This window comes from Chenopodium quinoa, unplaced genomic scaffold, assembly GCF_001683475.1.
Source record: "Chenopodium quinoa cultivar QQ74 unplaced genomic scaffold, ASM168347v1, whole genome shotgun sequence".
In the NCBI taxonomy this organism is placed as follows: domain Eukaryota; kingdom Viridiplantae; phylum Streptophyta; class Magnoliopsida; order Caryophyllales; family Amaranthaceae; genus Chenopodium; species Chenopodium quinoa.
The window spans coordinates 2,238,888-2,260,066 of NW_018744143.1; the positions used below are offsets into that span (position 1 = coordinate 2,238,888).

Genomic DNA, 21,179 nt, shown 5'->3' on the forward strand with positions numbered 1-21,179 from the left:
ATTTTTAAATGGGTTAGGTTAAGGTTGGAAATCCTAACCCGAAAATGACCCATATAACCCGAAAAAAAAAATCAGATCATTATAGGTAACCCAAACTCATTTAAGTTAACAAAAATATCTATTTATATATAAAAAAAAACCCAAAGAAAACCTACAGCCCAAATCAAAATGAGCCATCCTATTAAAACCAAAAACCCTAAACTTCTCCTTTCTTTTTCACTTCACTCAGCCGCTTCTCACCCTTTCTCTCTCTAAAAATTTCTCTCTCTTAAATCCCTAAACTACTCTCTAATCTTTTTCATCCCCTAAATTCCTCTCTAATCCTTGGATTTTCATCAATCTATACTTCCTGCTAAACACTTCACCTTCTTCTCAACATCTACTTCATCATTTCAAGGTATTTGTTGTTTTATATGTATTTGTTTTATGAAAAATACGGTTTGGTCATGCTAAAGTACAGTTTTATATGCTTATAATAGTTGTTATTTTATGTTAAATTGTTGTTGATTTGTTATGATTTCTGTTGTTAATTGTTGTTTTGCATGTTTTTATACGAATTTATCATGCTAATTAATATCAATAGTTGTATTTATACGGTTTTACATACGAAATTTTGTTCTTAATTATTGTTTGTGTTATTTTTTATGGCAGCAAGTTGCGGCTACTCAAATCCATCTTTCTTTACAGAGAGGAGAAGATTCATTCCACTATGGAGGGTGGGCATAACCAAGAGAATTGAAGATTTTATTTAAATCACTATAGCTTTTGATATTCAATTTGTAATTTGTTAAGTAGACTACTTGGTTTGTAATCTATTAAGTAGTTTTGTTAGACAATTTTGTTTGGGTTTGAATCTCTGTTTTGCTTGAGAATTTAAAATGCAATTGAATGAACTGAAAAAAAAATATATCTTTTGAATGAATAAATCAGATTGGCTGGGTTGATCCAACCCAAATAAATCAACCTTTTTTAAGACCTAAAAAAGTTTTGGGTCAAATCAGGTCATTTTCGGGTTGACCTGAACCCGAAAAATTCAGGTTCAGGTTGAGGTTTTCAACCCGAAATGTTAAATGGATCAGGTTCAGGTCAGGGGGTAGCTGACCCGAAATCAGCTGACCCGAACACGAACCCGACCCGACCTGAGCCGATTGCCAGCCCTAAATGTTAGGTATCAAGCCATCAACAAACGCACATCATCATATGTCAAAAACATGAGCCAAGTTCCAATAAAAACGGAAATGAAAATAGAAATATTGTAGCAGAATGAAGAGACTAAAGACCAAAACAAAACAAACAAACATGAGCAAGGCTGTTTTCAGCTGACGCTGAACAAGTTTGTGTTTGTCATCATTAAAAAGAGGGAATTTGTTGACCCTTTTGATTTTGATGGACAAACTGACAAACTTGACTAATGAGCGTTTTAAGTCTTTGGTGAATGAAAGGTTCAAGCAATGAAGTCCGTTCCGGAGTAGGAACACGAAATAAGGATGCGGAGTAGCATTCTCAAAAATACCTCATACAATCTTACGTTCTAGATTTAATCGTAAGCACTCAAAAATATAAGTTGGAAGGGAACTCAATGAATCACGTTATTAATAATATAACTGGAATATAAAAATTGTTTTTAAGATTTATGATAAAACTATTTTTAATAAGTTGATTTAATTTTGGAAAAGATATTTTATAAATAACTTTATCTAGTCTACTATTTTAAATAAGGTTATTATCTTTTTAAAGTTAATTATTATCTTAGTTTTAAATAAATAAAATATGTTATAAAATATCTTTTTCAAATAAAATCTTTTCAAATAAAATCTTTTAAACAAATTATTTGAAGAAGTCAACAAACCGTTTTCTTGTTGCATGATTTTCTCAAGCTACGGTTTTCTTGAGCTATAATGTACGTGGGTTAATGAGAAGTTTAGGAAACTTCCACTAACTTAACCACTTGTCACTAATATCCACTAATTGGAAGTGGGTGTTGACATGTGTTGGTTAAGGTGGAAGTTAAGGACTAATCTTCTCTATAAAAGTCACAAACTTGTTCTCTGCAAAAACACACTTCTTGAGCTAAAACATTCCAGTATACATTAATAACGTGAAGAGAAGTTCTTTTACATCTCTTATATTCTTGAGTGTACTAAGTTCTTGTATTGCTATTTGTAATCAAGACATTTGGGGATTGAGATGGTGAGATTTGTAATCAGTGAGGTTAAAGAAATTTCAGAGTCCAAATTTCTATAAGCGTTGGAAACAAGTTCTAATCTTGTGGAACTTGTTACGGGTTTTATTCTTCACTTGTAAAAGAGTTTATTTACATAGTGGAAAATTATAAAAGCCTATATCATCTCTCTTTACTGTTCTACTTAGTTTTAATTCCGTAAAAAATTCTAAAGTTCACTGCTTCTACAATTCACCCCCTCTTGTAGTAGCCTATTAGACTTTCAGTTTACCTCCCTCGTATGTTTGATTTTTTTACGCTACTTATATAATGAGGTTTGACTATTTTTATTACAAGTTTGTTATATTCTTACCAAAAGTTAGTAAAAGAGATTATATTATAGTAGTTGTTTATTGAAAAATATGGCTTTGGTAACTTTGGTTGTTGTCTGTTCTTGTTTCTGAGTTTAATTTCATTTGGAAATAATATTGCTTAAGCTACCAAGCATTTTATTGCCAATTTGTAAAAGTAAGGAAAGAAACTCTTATGGAAATTGTTGAAGGTAAGTACGTATATTGTTTGGATTATATTTTCATATCCTGAAAATTATTAACATCTTATTCTACTCCCTTCGTTAATTTTTATTTGTAACTTTTGTCATTTTAGTCCGCTAACCATTATGTGTAACTTTCTATTTTATTTTTATTTTTAGTACACAAAAACCTTGAAAATTACAAATTTACCCTTACTTAAAAATTCTAATTTTAATAATTTTACTAGTGGGTGGCCAACTTTCTCTCTCCAAACACTTTAATCACTTTCATTTGCTAGTGGGTGGGCCAACTTTCTCTCTCCAAACACTTTAATCACTTTCATTTACTCCCACTAATGTTTGCCCTTTAAATTTTGCCTCGTAAACCGCAAAACCCCCCAAAGTTGCAAATAAAAATTAACGAAGGGAGTACTTTGTTTTCTTAAATTTTACCTAGTGAGCTCAACAATGGTATTGAGTGTAGCTTTTACGTAAGGAAGTACATGTATGACATTCTCTCTAAACATAGTAATGCAAAAGACATTGATGAGGTATGGTCTTCTATTCTTATCATTACTACTGCAACTACTCTGTACTTTTTAGTCTTATTATCTTAAAAATGATTCTTTTTTAATTCAAATATAACCTTGCTCACACCAATTAAAGGTATAAAATAAAAGTTGGAATCAAAACATGACCATTCTACCACTTATGAACCTATTTGAGTCAATTGTTGTCCATATGGTTATACTTTTGAGAAATCAGATTGTTTTATATATATGTAAGTTTATTATTCATATACAACCTTAATTAGAGTTATTATTAGTATGAAATCAAAGATAGAGCAAAAGAGGTCCATTATGTATTACAATATTTTTTATATTACTTTAATGTCTTACAATATTTTTTTGTTTTGTGTATCATGTTCATAGGTTTGCACGTATGTGAATGAAGATCCTTGCACCGATGGTGATATAGATGAAGTACGAATCAAATGGCCTCGTATGTACAAAAGTGAATTGTGCATTTTATTGATTTTGAAGCTAATTTAGAATGTGATACTCTAATTTTGTTGAATGAAAAGTATTTTGTCCATAAAGTTTAAGATTACAGGTTCTTCTAGTGTATATTAATCATAATAACAGAGATGATATCAATATTTTATTTGTTAATTATTTATTACTCTGTACAAAATTTTATTTTGAAAAAAAAAAAGATTAATTAGAAGCAGTTGTTACTTAAAAACGCAGCAATTAATCGATTATTAAATAATGAAAATATATTTATTTGCGGGGGGTCAATGAAATAACTGCTGATAAATGCATTGATTTGCTGCCTGGCGTTTGCTGCCCCTTCAAAAACGCAGCAAATCAATCATTTTTAACCGCTACAAATTAATGTTTTTCTACTCGTGTTTGTAAATCAAAAGAAAGCTAGCTAAGTTGGTATTTATTACTTGAAGTACAGTAGGTCGGGGATTCGAATCACCCGACTTGTAATTTTGTGTGTTTTTTTAAAATAAAAAAAAATTGTTCTTGTTACTTTATACGGCCCGTCCTAAATAAAATTTCTGGATTTGTCTTTGACTATATGCATATAAAGGTACATTGAATGTTTAGTGGTATTATTTGATTTTTTATTTTTTTTGGTGTTTAGAAGCCACAAGGGCGAGGGTGAAAATCGATCCCAACATCTCCTGGAACCGGGAGGGAAGCTCTCGACAATTAGCTTTTACTCCCTTTATATCTGAATAAGTGCATGAATTTAACTTTTGCACTATTTGCATACTAATTTTGACTTAATTATTTAATAATTTATAAAATCAAATGATATTATGTATATTTTTATATTATTAACTTTTTATACTACGTAAGTTAAACTAATATTTCCCCTGTTTTTTTTAGTTGACACTTTTCTTTAGTCATGTTTATTCAACAATTAATATCTTTAATTACTGACAAGCAAAATTACAAAAAGTTGATATTTTGAAAATATATATCGTGATGAATCAAACAAAATCCCACATGACTATATTTGATTACATATAAATCAAAAAACATGGTAAAAAGGAAGTGAGTAAATAGTGCTTAAGTCAAAATGCGTCAACTAAAAATACGGAGGTAGTACAAAATTAATGATATTAATGGTCATAGTTGTGCATTAGCACGTGTGGCGGTCAAAATGATACATTTAACTAGATGCGGAGGGAGTAGTTGTCAGCATTAACTACTTTGACTAGTTGATTGTAATTAGTTGTTTGTGTAAAAATGCTTAGTAAATAATTGTTAGGAGTAATTATTAACTATTTCAGTGTATAAACAAACAAAAAAAACCTAAAAACTCTTTTAATTTAAAAAGCTCATCATATTGAATATAGTTTTTTGAAAAAGAGCATTTTGGACCTAAAAACCTCTTTCAAACGGCTCTTTACCAAACACCACAAAATAACTTTTTTAAATGATCAAACAAATCTTTTTTTTTTTTTTTTTTTTTTTTTGCTCCAAAAAGCTCTTAAGCAAATACCCCCTTAAATTTAAAAAACTGTTTTTGCTCCAAAAAGCTCTTAAGCAAATACCCCCTTAAATTTAAATTGGATAATAATATATGTAGCCCTTAGCGCTATATATAAACATTAAATATACTTCCTAAAATGCAATTAAGTTGGAAATTCATGATAAAATCATGCGTAGATCGGTGTAATTAGTGTTAATTTATGGCTCAATATTTCCTTTTTAAGTTTCTTATACATAGCCTAAAGACTATGTTTATCATTTTCCATTTAATTTAGTCAATACTTCGTATAAAGTATTACATAATATTAAATTAGGCCCTATCGGATTTGACAAACTTTGCTACATCCCTTAATTCTTGAAAGAGGGTTACGCTTGCCATTTTGAATGTTCCCTTTTATTTGTTATGTTTCAACTATTTCCTAGATGGATTAAATATTTTGTTTAACACATATGCCATCATATAATACCAATTTCCAATGCAATCATTCCCATTTACCAAAATTTTTGCCTCTTTTCAAAGCAACTATTCTTATATACATGTACTGTCCAAAAATTGTTAGGAAATAAACTAAACTTACCAAATACCAACGAGCTTTATTTTAGGAAAAAATATATTGTATCTTTTAGGGTTCGTTTGGCATTGTTGTGATTTTCTGTTTTTTGGTTTTTTTATTTTTAAAATCATATGATATATGTCGTATAATGAATAAAAAATTAGTCAAACTTATTAAAATCCTAATAATTTAAAAAACTGGCAGCAAAAAAGTGGAAACACCTTTTTCTTGTTTCCTGTTTTTGTTTTTGGTTTTAAAAAAAAAAAACAAAAAACTGAAAAACAAAAAACAATATATACCAAACAAGCCCTTACTTATTTCTATCTTATATGCTTTCCTAGTTAGATTAGGTTTGTAATTATTAGGAAAGTATATAGATTTTAGGAATATAATCAATCTAGGATTATTTAGGTTTGGGGAGCAAGTAAAATATCCTAATTGATGTGGGTTTCTAGGTTAGCCTATATAAGATGGTTGAGGCTTACTAGAAAATTATGATGGTTTCATGATGGTTCATCAATGATGATTTTATTGAGGAGGAAAATCATCTAGAGGATTAGAGGGTGAAAATCAATGATGGTTTATTGAGGTTGAAAAAGGTTATTGTCTTATTTTATAGGAACTTAATAAATTAATTTTTTTTATTTGAGGAGAGAAAATCTAAATTTTCTCATAGATATTGTCTCTTTTATTATCGTGTTTTTCTATTTATTTTACATTGTGTTGAGGGTGAGTTCCCAAATCGTTCCATTGCAAATATCTGTTATAACAAAAATATTACTTATTCCAAATGTAAATATTTCTATTATCAATGTTGACTTAGGAGTTGTTCTCTTCAACTTGTTTCAAATATATTTTTGACTAGGAATGACACGCGCCATCATTTCATGGTGCTGCTTTTTCCCTCCAAAATCATTTCTAAAAAAAAAAAAAAATCTTAATTTATTATTAATTCTATATATATAATTTTTGAAAGAATATTATTTCTATATCTTTATTCATAGACAACTTATACGGTAATAATTAAATATTTTCACATTATATTGACATATGCTTATTTAAAGATCTGTATCTTTATTCATTGACAACCTAATATATACATCAAATTGATATATTAAACAGATAATATTAATAGCTAGGACAGGTTTACCGTTTTTTTTAAATAAAATATTATTATACATAAATTCAATTCATTTTTTTAAGGGGAAAAAAAAATATTACAATCAGCCTAGCAGATAAGTGTGCTACTATCTATATTCCCCTTCCTTCTCACATGGTGACAAGAAAAATGATTAAAGTTTTCCCCCAAATTGCAAATATCTTCCATCAGCAAGTCAAACACTAAAGTTGGGCACGGGCCGAGGTGGCTCGCGTGCCGCCCGGCACAGCCCGCCCTTCGACGGAGCACGGCATGGCTCGACCCCAGGCCCGGCCTGGCACGCCAATCGGACTTCGTGCCACGGACAGCCTTCTGGGTTTCCAGGCACGACCCGGCACGAGCACGGCCAGGGCCCGGCGTGCTGGCACGTTAGCCGGCACGTGGCATGAACACCAGGCACGGTACGCATGCTCGGCACGCAGGCACGGCCCGCCAGGCACGACGTTTGTGCCGGCCCGGCACGACCCGCGTGCCGAATGTTGCAACGGTCATATTACCGTTTGTAATAACGGCTAATTAACAAAAAAAAACGGCTAGTTTTTTGCAAATCCCTCCCCAAATTTCCTATAAATACCCACTTTCATTCACTTCCCAAATCACAAAATCACAATCTCTTCTTTTTATCTCTTATATTCTCTAAATCTCTAATAATCCTTAATCTCTTATATTCTCTAATAATCCTCTTATATTCTCTAATTATTTTCCTAATATCGGAAAAGATTAAAAAGTTCGTAATCGTAATTAGTGGAGCGTTGAAGCACGGTTGTAAGATCTAAACTAATCTTTAATTTATTATTGTTTTATTGTTATTATTAGAATAATCTTGTTTAATTATTATTGTTGTTAATTGTTATTGTTATTGTTATTGTTATAATTTTTGTTATTAATTATTATTATTGTTACAATTATTGTTATTATTTATTATTGTTGTTATTGTTATTGTTATAATTGTTGTTATTAATTATTATTATTGTTATTTTTATTGTTAAAATTGTTGTTATTAATTATTATTATTGTTAATCAGTTTTTATTAAAAATATAATTGTTAATTATGGCATCGAACAACCCATCATCTAGGGGGAGGAAAAGGCCGACTTGGCCGTAGTAGTAGTTCTAGGGAACCACCTAATACAACGAGGCCCCAAATTCCGAGTCCAACCAATGACCCCGGTTACTTCCCCCCGGGCTATGAGCCATTTAGGCACGATGGTGCTTCCGGTTTTCAACCCTATAATATGTCGGGATTTCCACCACCACCACCAAACCAATTTTCACCATCAAACCAATTTCAAAATCCACAACAATTCCCACAATTCGGTCAATTCCCACCTAATTATTTTGGTGATCAACAAAACTATTATTCTAGCCAAATTAGCCAAGAAAGTACCCAAATTCCCTCCGGTTCTACCCCTTCTACTACTACTAACCCAAACACACATCATGAATGGTTAACCGAAAGTGAGATGCTACTTTTGAAAAATCGAAAGAGTGATGTATGCCGTTATTTCCTCCTAAATAAACCCCAAACACATGCACAATGTAAAACATGTAATAGTGTATTCTCGACACTATCCAAATCCGGGACGGAACACTTAAGTAGACACATGAAAACTTGTGCACAACCAGCTAGTGATCCAACCCAGCCAAAAATTTCCCAGTACCATCCATACGGCTTTACCTACAACTATGAGAGGGATAGGGATGAACTAGGGAAAATGATAGTACACGCCGAACAACCTTTTCTTTTCTCGAAAAGTGACCCATTTAACACTTACATTAACAAAGCACTACAACCCCAACATAAAAGAATCTCTAGGAAAACCGTTCGTTCCGCCGCCATGAAAAACTTCCTAGAGTACAAATTGCGGTTACAAGCCGAATTGAGTAACCTTAACTGTAGAGTGTCTTTGATAGCCGATTCTTGGGATAGTGGTTATAAATATCACTATTTATGTGTGACTTGCCGTTGGGTAGAGATCAATGGTTGTTACAAAAAAGAATAATACATTTCAAAATGCTGGAATACCCATACACCGGCATTAACATTGCTCACCATTTAATGCAAGCAATAGACGAATACAACCTTCGAGATAAAATGATGTCTATGACTTTTGACAATGCAACCTCTATGACATACATAGCTAATCTTGTCAAACAAAACTTAACCGATGTAATATTAGACGGTGATGCTCTTCATACTAGATGTGTTTGCCATGTACTTAACTTATGTGTACAGGATGGAGTTCGGACAATTGGCCCATACTACAACAAAATCAGAGATGCTATTATGTCTATTAATAGCTCAAACATGAGGTACCAAGAATGGAAGAGTTTTCTAAGACAACAAAAGATAAGGGCAATAAAAATCAAAACCGATTGCCCAACTAGGTGGAATTCCACCTATGACATGTTAACCAAGGCAATTGAGTACAAGAATCCGTTAACAATATTTTACAACCAAATCCACAAACTGCTTTATATGATGATGATTGGTATAACTGTGAAAGATATATGCAATTTTTAAAGTTATTATATAACATGACGTATTGTTTTTCTTCTGTTTACAATCCTTGTGCTCAAAACTTTCTTTCTAATGCATGTTTACTCGCCCAACTTTTCGCTGATCATCGCAGCCAAAGTGATTATGATCAGTATCTTCCAGCAATGGAAACAAAGTGGCGTAAATATTATAGTGAAATTCCTTTGATTTATATTTTTGCATCCATATTAATTAGATCCTAGGCAAAAGTATGAAAACACATTTATGTTAGTTGACATTTATTTTCAATGCATGAATCTTGACGATGATGTAGAAACCTATAAGACTCATGTGAAGGATCAGTTTTTTGCTTTATATAGAGTCTATGAAATCAAATATGGCACCGTTCCTCGCTCAGGCCCTTCCCAGCCATCCAAAAACGTAAGTAAGAAGGCCAAACATCTATATTTTCACAAGCTACTAACTTGATTTCAAGGTTTTCAGGTGATTCATCAATCAGGAGAACGCAAAGTGACGTCTCGGAGTTGCAGATGTACCTGAGTTACGACTTCACCAAAGGCATGGACGACGATGAGATAAACAGCCTCGACCTCCTTGCATGGTGGAAACAACAAAGCGGGAAGCATCCAACTTTGGAGGCAATGGCACGAGACATTCTTGGTATCCACGTCTCCTCTGTTGCCTCCGAACGAGCTTTCAGCGCATCCAGAAGGGTTCTGGACGATAGAAGAACAAGTCTAAAACCCGAAACACTAGAAATGTGCGTGTGTTTCAAAGATTTGTTGGATGCGGAAAATCGCTCACAAGACCGTTCTTACTAGGACAACGAAAATGATGAAGGAACCTCCGCTTCCGACCGTTCGGGTTCGGCTAGTTCCCAATCTATCCAACTAGCCGATGAAGCCGAAGCCGACGACGAAGTCGAAGACGAGCAACAAGAAGAATAGACCAATTTTTGTATATTGTACGATTTTAATCATTATCGTTTATCAATATTATCATTATCCAATTTTCATTGTTATCATTGTACAATTTTCTCAACTCAAGTAATAATAATATGAAGTATGCATTATTCACATCTAAAGTCCAATTTGCCTTTTTTCCCCGTTTGTTATAATTTGTATATTAATATAACAAAAAGAAAATTATACCAATTAATAATACAAAAAAATATTTAATAAGTCATAAACATTAAATTTTAAAGTAATAGTATAAACTAAATATATAAATATAAATATTGAATATAAAAAATAATAAAACATAAATGTTCAATTTAATTTCTTTTATAACTTATAATTTTATAACTTATAATTTAGGGAAAATTGCATTAAATAATACGACCTTTACCCCATCCGCTAATAACAAGTTGACATTTTGTTTATTTCAGAATAATACGACCTTTAGGGGTACTCCGCTTTAAACAAGTTATTTTACCTACAACCTGAATAACCGGTTAAAATTTTCAATAAATTCGTTTAATAATCTAATTAACTCTTAATTAAAACTTTAGTTATGGTTAATTAATAATTAAAATAATTATAATTAAAATCTTAAAAAAAAAAAAAAAAAATATACCCACCTCCACCACCAGCCACCCTTTCCCCTTCCCCCGCGACCTTCCCCTTCCCCGGCAACCTGTCAACCCAGCCCTCAGCGCCGGCCGCCACATCCCCTCCCCATTTCCTCCCTAGCCTACCGGAAACCACCACCCTTGCCCCAAAACAACCCGCAACCCCACCCTATCTAGCCGACCGTTCAAACCCCACCCAACCTCTCCGACCACACTAGCAACCTGATAAACCCCACCGTAATTCCAGTCCCAACCAACCCGATAAACCCACCTAACCACCTCGACCACACCAGCAAACCCGCATTCCCCACTCAGCCATTCCGGAAACCACTCTGGTGCACCCCAAAAAACCCCAGCATCCCGATTTCCCCACCTAGCCACCTCAAAAACCTCTCAGCCAGCCTGATTTCCCATCTAGCCAATTCGAAAATCCACCCCACTCGATCCCTAAAAACCGACCACCCCCAGCGCAAAACACCCACGACCAGCCACCTCATCCCCGAAACACCCACCCTCGAAACACCCTACCCCAGCGACATCCACCCCTGAAACGATGTACCCCAACCTAACCCCAAACGCCCCACCTTGAAACGACTAACTAGGGGAGCGGAATCGACGCCGGAGGAGGGAGATCTGGGCGCGGCCAGCGTCGGAGGGCGGGGAGGGGGTGCTAGCAGACGCCGGGGAAGGTGAAAGGGGTGGCAGCCGGTGGCTCGTGGTTGGTGGGGAAGATGGTGGTGGATTTTTTTTTTACAAAAATAAAATAAAAAAATTAATTATCTTTTAAAAATTAAAAACATTTAAAAAAATTTAAAAAAAAAAATAAAATTTTCAAACAAATCAAACAATGACACGTGTTCATATAACCTGTTAATCAAGTTAATAACCGGTCATAACTTGTTTAAAGCGGAGTACCCCTAAAGGTCGTGTTATTCTGAAATAAACAAAAGGTCAACTTGTTTTTAGCGGACGGAGCAAAGGTCGTATTATTTAATGCAATTTTTCCTATAATTTATAAGTTATAAACTTATAAATTTATAACTTATAAAAGTTATAAGTTATAACTATAATTTTATAAATTATAGGTTATAAAATTATAACTTATAACTTATAATTATAATTTATAAGTTATTAACCATTAACAAAAAAAAAAAAAAAAAAATTATTTACACAAGGCCAGCCAGCCAGGCTAGCCTGCAGGCTAGCACGAAGGCCGACACGGCACGAGCCCGCCAGGCACGAGGGCCGTTCCAGGCCGTGGGCTGGCCTTTGAAATTGGCACGCCCGACATGGCACGAAAACCTGGGCACGCCGGTGACCGTGGCCCGCCAGGCACGGCCCGGCACGGCACGATGCCCAGGTTTATCAAACACTGATCTTCCAAAATGCATACTTTTTACGCCCATAATTTATGTTATTTTGAAGTTAGTATTGCTATTATAGTATTATTATTGTTGTTAGTAGTATTATTATAATTAATAATTATTGTTTTTGTTAGTATTGTCATTATTATTTATTATAGTTAGTATTATTAATATTATTGATTTTGTAAAATTGGAATTATTTGGTTGATTTGAAAATTGTGGTGGTTGATCGGTGGTCGTTGGTGGCTAATGACCACGAGAGAGGACAAATCAACCATATATTTTTCATTACGTATAAATCAAAAATTACGGTAAAAAGGAAGTGAGTAAATAGTGCTTATTAAGTCAAAACATATCAACTAAAAAAACGGAGGTAGCACAAAATTAATGATATTAATGGTCATAGTTGTGCATTAGCACGTGTGGCGGTCAAAATGATACATTTAATTAGATGCAGAGGGAGTAGTTGTCAACATTAACTACTTTGACTAGCTAATTGTAATTAATTACTCCCTCCGCCCGTGAATATCTGCAACAAAGGACATATTTTCGGAATCCTAGGAAAAACTTTTAGGGTAGTGTTAATTGAGTTTTGTGGGTTTAATTAATGAGAGAGAAAGGTAAAAATACAAAATTACCCATATGATGATATATATAAACTAAACATTTAAGTGTTGAAAAATAAGGGTATATTTGGTATTTGTAGTGTGAACACAAATATTTGTAGTGGGTTTTAGGTAGTGGGTAATAGGTGGTGGAGGGGACCACTAACCAAAAAGTGGGTAATAGTGGGTAATTAATAGTTAAATATTACCCAAAAAGGAAATAAAAAAATTTGTTGCAGATAATAAAAGCATCCGTTTTTGACAAATGTTGCAGATATTCACGGGCGGAGGGAGTATTTGTAAATGCTTAGTAAATAATTGTTAGGAGTAGTTATTAACTGTTTCAGTGTATAAACAAACAAAAAAAAACTAAAAACTCTTTTAAAAAGCTCATATTTCTTATAAACTTAATATTATTGATTTTGTAAAATTGGAATTATTTGGTTGATTTGAAAGTTATGGGTGGTCGTTGGTGGCTAGTAACCACGAGAGAGGATAGTCAAATATTTGAGGTAAATTTGATTAGTTTTATAGCAAGGGTCGTGATGAGTGGCATTTATGCCACTGTTTCACCCCTCTTTAGGGAGGATTTACTCTCATTTGTCACTTGTTTGCGTCTTCTCTAGTAATTTTTACCGTTATTTTGGTTATATTTGCTTTCTATCGTGTTTTTCTTCTTCTTTTAGCTCTTCTTGTGTTTTCTAGCATTTTTATCCTTGTTTTGTAAGGTTTTTGGCGCTTTTGGATGAAGTTAGATCAGCAATGATTGGCTAAGGAAAAAAGAGATGCCAGTTGTAGAAGGCACGCAGTTTCCTAACAGACCACAGGTGCCGAGAGGTGATTTTGGAGGTTCCCTCAAGAACCTGTAGATGGTTGCCCGCGCCCCAAGAGAAGGCTCTCCTCAGCTTGCCGCGGGCGCGGTATATGGCACCGTGGGCGCGGCCCTTTGCCAGCCAAACTCCCCCTGTTCTTGCACCACGGCCTCTCCTCAGTCGAGAGAGGCCTCTCCATTAGCCACCGTGGGCGCGGTTCGTGAGGTCTTCTTATTTGTACCCAGATGAAAGATGGCGCGGTGCAGCTAGAGATGGCGCGACTTAGTTTGTTATTGCCGGATTTGTTAAGCACTATCAATAGACTTTTTCTTGAATTTGTCATTTATCTAATTTTCCAAATATTATGAGAGCTTTTGTAGTGAGAGAAACTATTGGTGTTTTAGAGAGAGAAAGTTGCTTAATCTTCAAGTTTCATCATTCTAATCAAGATTTCTTCAAATTTTCTTCAATCTAATGCAAGTAATTTCATGTTTTCTTCATCAATCAAGCTTCGTAGTAGTAATTTCTTAACTCTTTCCTTTTTGTTTTGTTTGATTGCTTTTGATTGTGTTGATCTTCATCTATTTCCTTGATTTTACTTGTTTGATTGATTTGCTTTGATTTTGAATCATGTTTTGTTTGGATAAGTTTGATTTCATGCTTAGAGTAGTTGTGATGGCTATTTTCTCTTCTCTAGCTTATTAGATTCCTAGCTAGGGAAGGGGGTAAAGATCATGATTAGCTTGGAATATAGTGATGATTGATTGGACATTGCTTTGAGTTGATGATTTTGTGCTTATATTGCTTGGAATAATTATTGATATGCACCTTTAATTCCATTACTTGAGTTCTAAATTGGATGCATGGGAATGATCTAGTTTAGTGTTGATCTATTTCATCAGCTTGAATAATTGCATGGGAATGAATTATTTGGGTAGAATTTGTATTCCTTGGCATGTATCCATGTTAATCTTCATTGTTTACCTGAGTAGATCATGATTGGAACCCCCACTTCCTAGTGTTTGGATCTTATTTCCCAAATTTAGTGTTTCATCTTCATTTTAGTTCTTTTAGTTTGATTTCATTTCATTTACTTGCTTTTATCAATTCTGGTAGTTTTATTTGCTCATTGAAAACAACAAAAAATCAAAATACCCCTTGTTACCTTGCAATAGATTCTTGATTTCACTTTGATCGTGCATTTCCCCGTTTCCTTGTGGTTCGACCCTAGCTTAACACTATTTTGGTAGAATAAAATTAGGAATATAAATTGTTTGATTTGATCAAGGATAGTATACCACGCCCTATTATCCGGCCATCAAATTTTTGGTGGTGTTGCCGGGAAAACGGCTAACATTGCACTTTTATTGTGATATTATTGGATTTGTTGCTTTTGCTTTTGTCTACTTACTCTCTTGCTAGTCATTGCCAATTGTTTGCTTAGCTTTGGTGGATGCTAAGGAGGTCTCAAGGACCACCCACACATTACATTGACCACGAGATCGATCGTACTTGAAGACAAGTCCGTAGGCTTTATCAAAAAGAATCCTAGGGTCTTAGTGGTATTGTTGAGAGTGAGAGTGATTCTTGGTCTTCAAGTTCTCAAAGTGAGACAATGGCGACACAAGAAGAGGACGTTTTGTTTCGTGAGTTTGGAAACCCGGAGGATTATGAACTCACGGGTGGGATCTTGTTACCCGTCACGGAAACCAATTTCACCATCCGTCCCCAATATACAAGGATGGTACAAGCGGAGCAATTCTTGGGTTCTCCAAGTGAAGATCCAATAGAGCACCTTGATAGATTTCTTGAGCTTTGTTCCATGATTCAAACTAATCAAGTTTCTCAAGAGTACATCCGTATGTACTTATTTCGACAAAGTGGCTCAAGCAAGTCAAGCCAAATTCACTCACAACATAGAGGGAGATAGTCAAGGCATTCTTGAAGAGATTCATCTCCGAGGAAAAGACCGCCGAAATGAGAAGGAAGATTGCATCATTTGAACAAGAAGCGGATGAGAGACTTAGTGAAGCTTGGGAAAGGTTCAAAGAGTTGGTACAAGCATGTCCTCACCATGAATACAATCAAAGCTTGCTCATGCGTTCTTCTATAATGGTTTGGAACCTATGAAATGACACACTAAAAAAATTCGTGTTGACTCTTGGTGTGATAATGCACCATTCTTTTTTTGCCTTTTTTGTCATTCTCGTATGGAAAATATTTGTGTAAAATAGAAATGCATATATAGATGATTAGTAAATGAAAAGTCTAATATAATAAAATAATGAAAAAAATAACCACAATAAGTCGAATTTAGGTGATCTTCCAATATTAAGTCAACTTTAATAAATTAAAAAATAAGTTAAACATTGATGTCTATATTCCATAAATAATTAAGTACTAGATTTGACTTGTGACCGGTCAACAAGTCATCAATTGACTGTTACTATAATTAACTCTCAATTAAATAAGAATTGACTTAATTAAAAACAAAGTATAGCTTAATATTAATTTCAAATACAAAAATTATTTTTAATTTTAATTATAACAAATAATTTTTTAAAAAGATTGGGGTGTCGAATTTGGTGTGGAGGGATGGGTGGTCATAGGTTCGTGCCGACTAGGGTGGGTGGGAGTTGTGTGGGTTCGATCGATCGGCTAGGTTGGGGCTAGGTGGGAGTTCGCCGCATAAGTGTGGTTTGAGACTAAGGGCTGAGTTTTATGGTTGGAGTTCGCCAAATAAGTGGGGTTCGAGAGTTAGAGTTAGGGTTTGGGTGGGTGTTCGCTGGAATGGTTGGGACACCAGGGTGTAAAGTCAAAATGTATCTAATAAAAGGAACAGATGGAGTATTAGAGCAACTCCAATGGTAAGCTAATTAGCAAATTAGCTTTTAGGCCACGTAAGATTTTAAAGCTAATTTTTTTTTAGCTAGTTTGTGCCTTGCCTACTAGCTTGTGGTGTTTGCCAAAGAGAAAAAGAATCTGTCATGCATGCGTTAAAAGATTGCAGTTTAGTCCGAGCAATTTGGAGTAAATGCAATTATTCTATGGTTTTGTCTCACTCTCTTTGTAGTATGGGTGATTGGTGGGAGCACTGTTTTGGTAATTTTGGAGAGGATATGGTGAGTTTAATTACCATGTGTTGGGTTATGGATGATTGAGGGTGAAAATTCGAATGTTGAGCAAATTGTTGCCCATGCTTTGAAGATTAATACGAAGGGGCATGAGTTGCGAAAGTTGAATAACATGGGGAATGGAGGGGTGGAAAGAGTGTCTCTGTGGGCAGGTCTCCTCCGGCATCTGGTGTGGTTAAAATTATAGTTGATGTTGGTGTTTTGGGGGAGGTGGGGGACAGGGCTGGGTGCAGTCTGCAGGAATAGTGAGGGGGTGGTGCTTTGGGGAGCTACGGTGTAGTGGAGTGAAAAATGAGAGACTAAGATTGTAGAGGTGAAAGCAGTATTGTGGGGCATGAAAAATGCGAGACACAAGGTTATGAGCTACATTGGGATCGAGAGTGATAATCTGGTGGTGATTGAGGCAATGAGGAAGCGTTTGTATGGCTCAAGTTCCTTTCATCTGATTATTAAGGATATTCTAGATTTTTTTTTTTTTTTTTTTTTAATTTTACTAGCGATTCATGGTCTTTTGTAAAACGAGGTGGTAATAATATAGCACACAAACTGACTTACTTTCAACCATGGAAGTTTGGCCAATGGATGTGGAGTGATGTAATCCCTCCTCGCATTTTGGAAATTTCTTCGGTTGATTTAGATGTTTTTTTTTTTTTAAAAAAGTATTAAAGTTGTCACTTTCAAAGTTATTAAATAATAATTTTCTGTTTTACACAGATCACTAATCAATTCATACAATTAACTAACTCATACAATTCTACACTTGCTAGTCTGCAACTGCATTTATAATAAAATGTAGGTGACCGTCAGCTGATGTTAAAACCGCACTTCACATGACATAATTAATTTGTCATAATGGCCACAACAAAAGAGTCATCCTAACCACATTTAAAACATGATAACTTGTAATTGACTTATGTTACCATACTTTCCTTTCGTTTGTTGTAAACTCAGTTTAATTAATGTAATTTTAGCCGTTTTCAAAATATTTAAAAAAAAAAAAATTATTATACAAGCTTGGTGTGTGAAGATAGTATTTGAGAAATGAAAGTGTAAAGATAAACTAATAATCCATGCTTTTTAAAACAGTTTTACTCTAAGCTCTTATAAGAGCACCCTTAAGGGTGAACAATTAAATGGTTCACAATGAGTGAACAATAAAATGGTTGGCTTAATGGCAAACTCTAAGTTTGTTCATCTTGAGTGGTTGCAAGTTCGATTGTTGCTGCAATCAGTCAGAGGAACAAATTCGTTGTGGGCCCCACCCAATTTTTCCATTCAACTAAAAGCAAAACGACGTCGTTTCAAGGGAGCGCGCCACTTGGCCCAGCCGCTGCTTGACACGTGTTGTCAGTTTTAAATATATCCGTTGTAATTTTACAACGGATATATTTTACAAAATACAAATCCAAAAAAAAAAAAAAAAATTACCAACGGCTTTCTTTTTTTCCCCTCTATAAATAGACACTGATATTGATATACTTTCTTCAACTTTAAAAATCCATTTTCTTTTCTACTATATTTTTCTCTTCAAAAATCCCCTCACTAATTACCAATATTATTATTATTTTTACCAATATTAATATTATTATTTTTATTTATTATCATTAATATTATTATTATCGTTACTATTATTATTATTATTATCGTTATTATTATTATTATTTTTATTATTATTATTATCGTTATTATTATTATTATTATTATTATCATTATTATTATTATTATTATTATTATTATTATTATTTCTGTTTATTAAGATTGTTAAGATCATCATTATTATTATTATTATTATTATTATTATTATTATTATTATTATTATAATTATTATTATTATTATTATTATTATTATTATTATTATTATCGTTATTATTATTATTATTATTATTATTATTATTATTTCTATTTATTAAGATTATTAAGATTATTATTATTATTATTATTATTATTATTATTATTATTACTATTAATATTAATTTTTTATTTTTTCCAATTATAAATTATAATTATGGATGCTAATACCAACCCCAATACAAATAGAAAGCAGAAAAAAAATTTGGGTCAAAATATTATCCCAAATCAAGCCAATTTCTATCCAAATCCCCCTAATTTTTCACAAACACCCACAAATATTCCCCATAATTTTTCTGGTGTTTATCCTCAAAGACCCCAGTCAAGTTTCCCATATAATCCACCAAATTTCCCTCAAAATTTTAATTTTTCTCAAAGCAGTTCAAATTTCCCACATCCATCCATGACACCAATGGGTTACGGTGAATATGGTGCTGCATCTGGTTATTTTCCGTCACAACAACCGAATCCCAATATTTGGGAATCGAGCAATGTCTTATCTGAAGAAGATGAGGCAAATGAAGAATGCGAGGATGATGGTGAGGGAAATGAAACTCCTTCCCCCCATCAAAACTTCACTCAAATGTTACGGCAACCACTCCAATCAACTCCGGAATTTCGTGTTGGTTGTTCAAACAATAGAGGTTGGTCGCGATCAGAAACTGCGGCTCTTATATCCGCCTACTTGAACACCAGACCGACATAATTATCGGCACAAATCAAAAGAAGGGTGTATTTTGGAACAGAGTCTTGGACGCATATGATGCTGCCAGGGAATCGAATCCAGTTGAAATATCCCTACGAACTATTAGTAGTTTGAAGGGAAGGTGGATGCGAATCTCTGAAGCCGTGTTAAAGTGGTGCGGAAGCTATGATAAAGGCCGGAAGCGAAAGGGAAGTGGCTATAACGAAGATGATGTTATCCAAGAGGCCCACAAAATCCATGAGAACTCGTTCGGACGATTCACCTTCTACGAGGAATGAATCCAAATTAGGAAGTGGGACAAATTCCGGTCTTTCTTGGACCAACAAACATTCAAGCCTTCGGTGGGACGTCCACATTCAACTCCACTGACGGATGAGTCTGTAGGGAGCGGAAGTAGTGGGAAGAGGACACGGGATGAGGGTGACAATTCCTCACCTACCACACCGACCAGCGTGGGTATCGGTGATGAGAGAGTAGCTCGTGATGAAGAAATTAAAAAGGCTAAGTCGAGGTTGAAGGGTAGTGGATTGCTAAACATCGCCCGCAAATCTCCACATAAAGCCCGCAAACTTATATTGAAGTTACAATATTGCCCTTGACCTTAAAAAAAAAAAACACACAACCTCAATAAAAATCAAAGTACGGGGATGTCGAGGCTCGTGGCGGCAAGGTGGTGGTGGCTCGTGGCGGCAAGGTGGTGGTGGCGCCAGGTCCGGCAGCCACGTCCACCGGCCTGGCGTCTGGGCAGGACGCCCAGCCACGGTGAGTGGCGTTTGGGACAGGCGCCAGTCACTGTGGCTGGGCGTCCTACCCAGACGCCAGGCCGGTGGACGTGGCTGCCGAACCTGGCGCCACCACCAGCCACCGGCCGTCCTGGCCAGGCGCCCCACCACCTTGCCGTGGTTGTTTTGTTTTTTTTTTTTTTTAATTTTTTTTTGTTTTGTTGTATAATATTTTTTTTTTGTTGGAAATTGATATTTTTTTTTTCTATTTTTGTGTAATATCATGTTTTTTTTTGTTGGTAACTGAGAAATTTTTTTATTTTGAATTTTAAGCAAAAAAAAAAAAAAAAAAAAGTGGCCGGACCACCACCCTGGAACCGGCGCCTGGCCGGGACGCTGCCACCATGGTGGTGGCGCCTAGCCGGGACGCCAGTACCATGGTCATGGCGCCTGTCCTGGAAGCCTCAACCATGGTACAGGCGTCCTGGCTAGGCGCCACCGCCATGGTGGCGGCGTCCCGGCTAGGCGCCGGTGCCACGGTGGTGGCGGCTCCTCCGGACGCCAGCCGTCTTTTCCGATGACATTCGTCGTCCCCCGGATCTCCGGCCTCCCCCGGCGTCCCCGTACGACTCCACATTTTTCGGTGAGTGAAATTTTCGTTTTCAGAGAAAATTGACAAAGGGGCAAAACTGTCAAATCATATTAATTTTGTGGGCTTTATGTAGTAATTTGTGGGCGATGTTTAACAAATCCCGAAGGGTAAAGCTCCATCAAGTGAAGCATTTAAGGAATTAGAAACATTCAACACCCGATTGCAGCTATTTGGGGATTCGATGAATGTGTCAAACGAAGCAAAAATGAAGAGGCTTGAAATACAGGAGCGCAAGGAGGCAAGGAAACAACGGAAAATTGAGCTAGAACAACATAGGATCCACTGGGAGCAACTAGCTCGTCTAGAACAGAAAGTAAACCGAAAACAGTGGGAAGACGAAATGATAG

The 21,179-nt window shown here is 35.0% G+C and overlaps 1 long non-coding RNA gene across 1 annotated transcript; it reads left to right on the forward strand.

Annotated features, from left to right (window-relative positions):
• The first annotated feature begins 41 nt into the window (after nt 1-41).
• LOC110693250 lies at nt 42-893 on the forward strand. The gene is made up of 2 exons (XR_002505569.1): nt 42-397; nt 652-893. It is a non-coding gene; the product is annotated as an uncharacterized LOC110693250 (long non-coding RNA).
• Nucleotides 894-21,179: the final 20,286 nt, after the last annotated feature.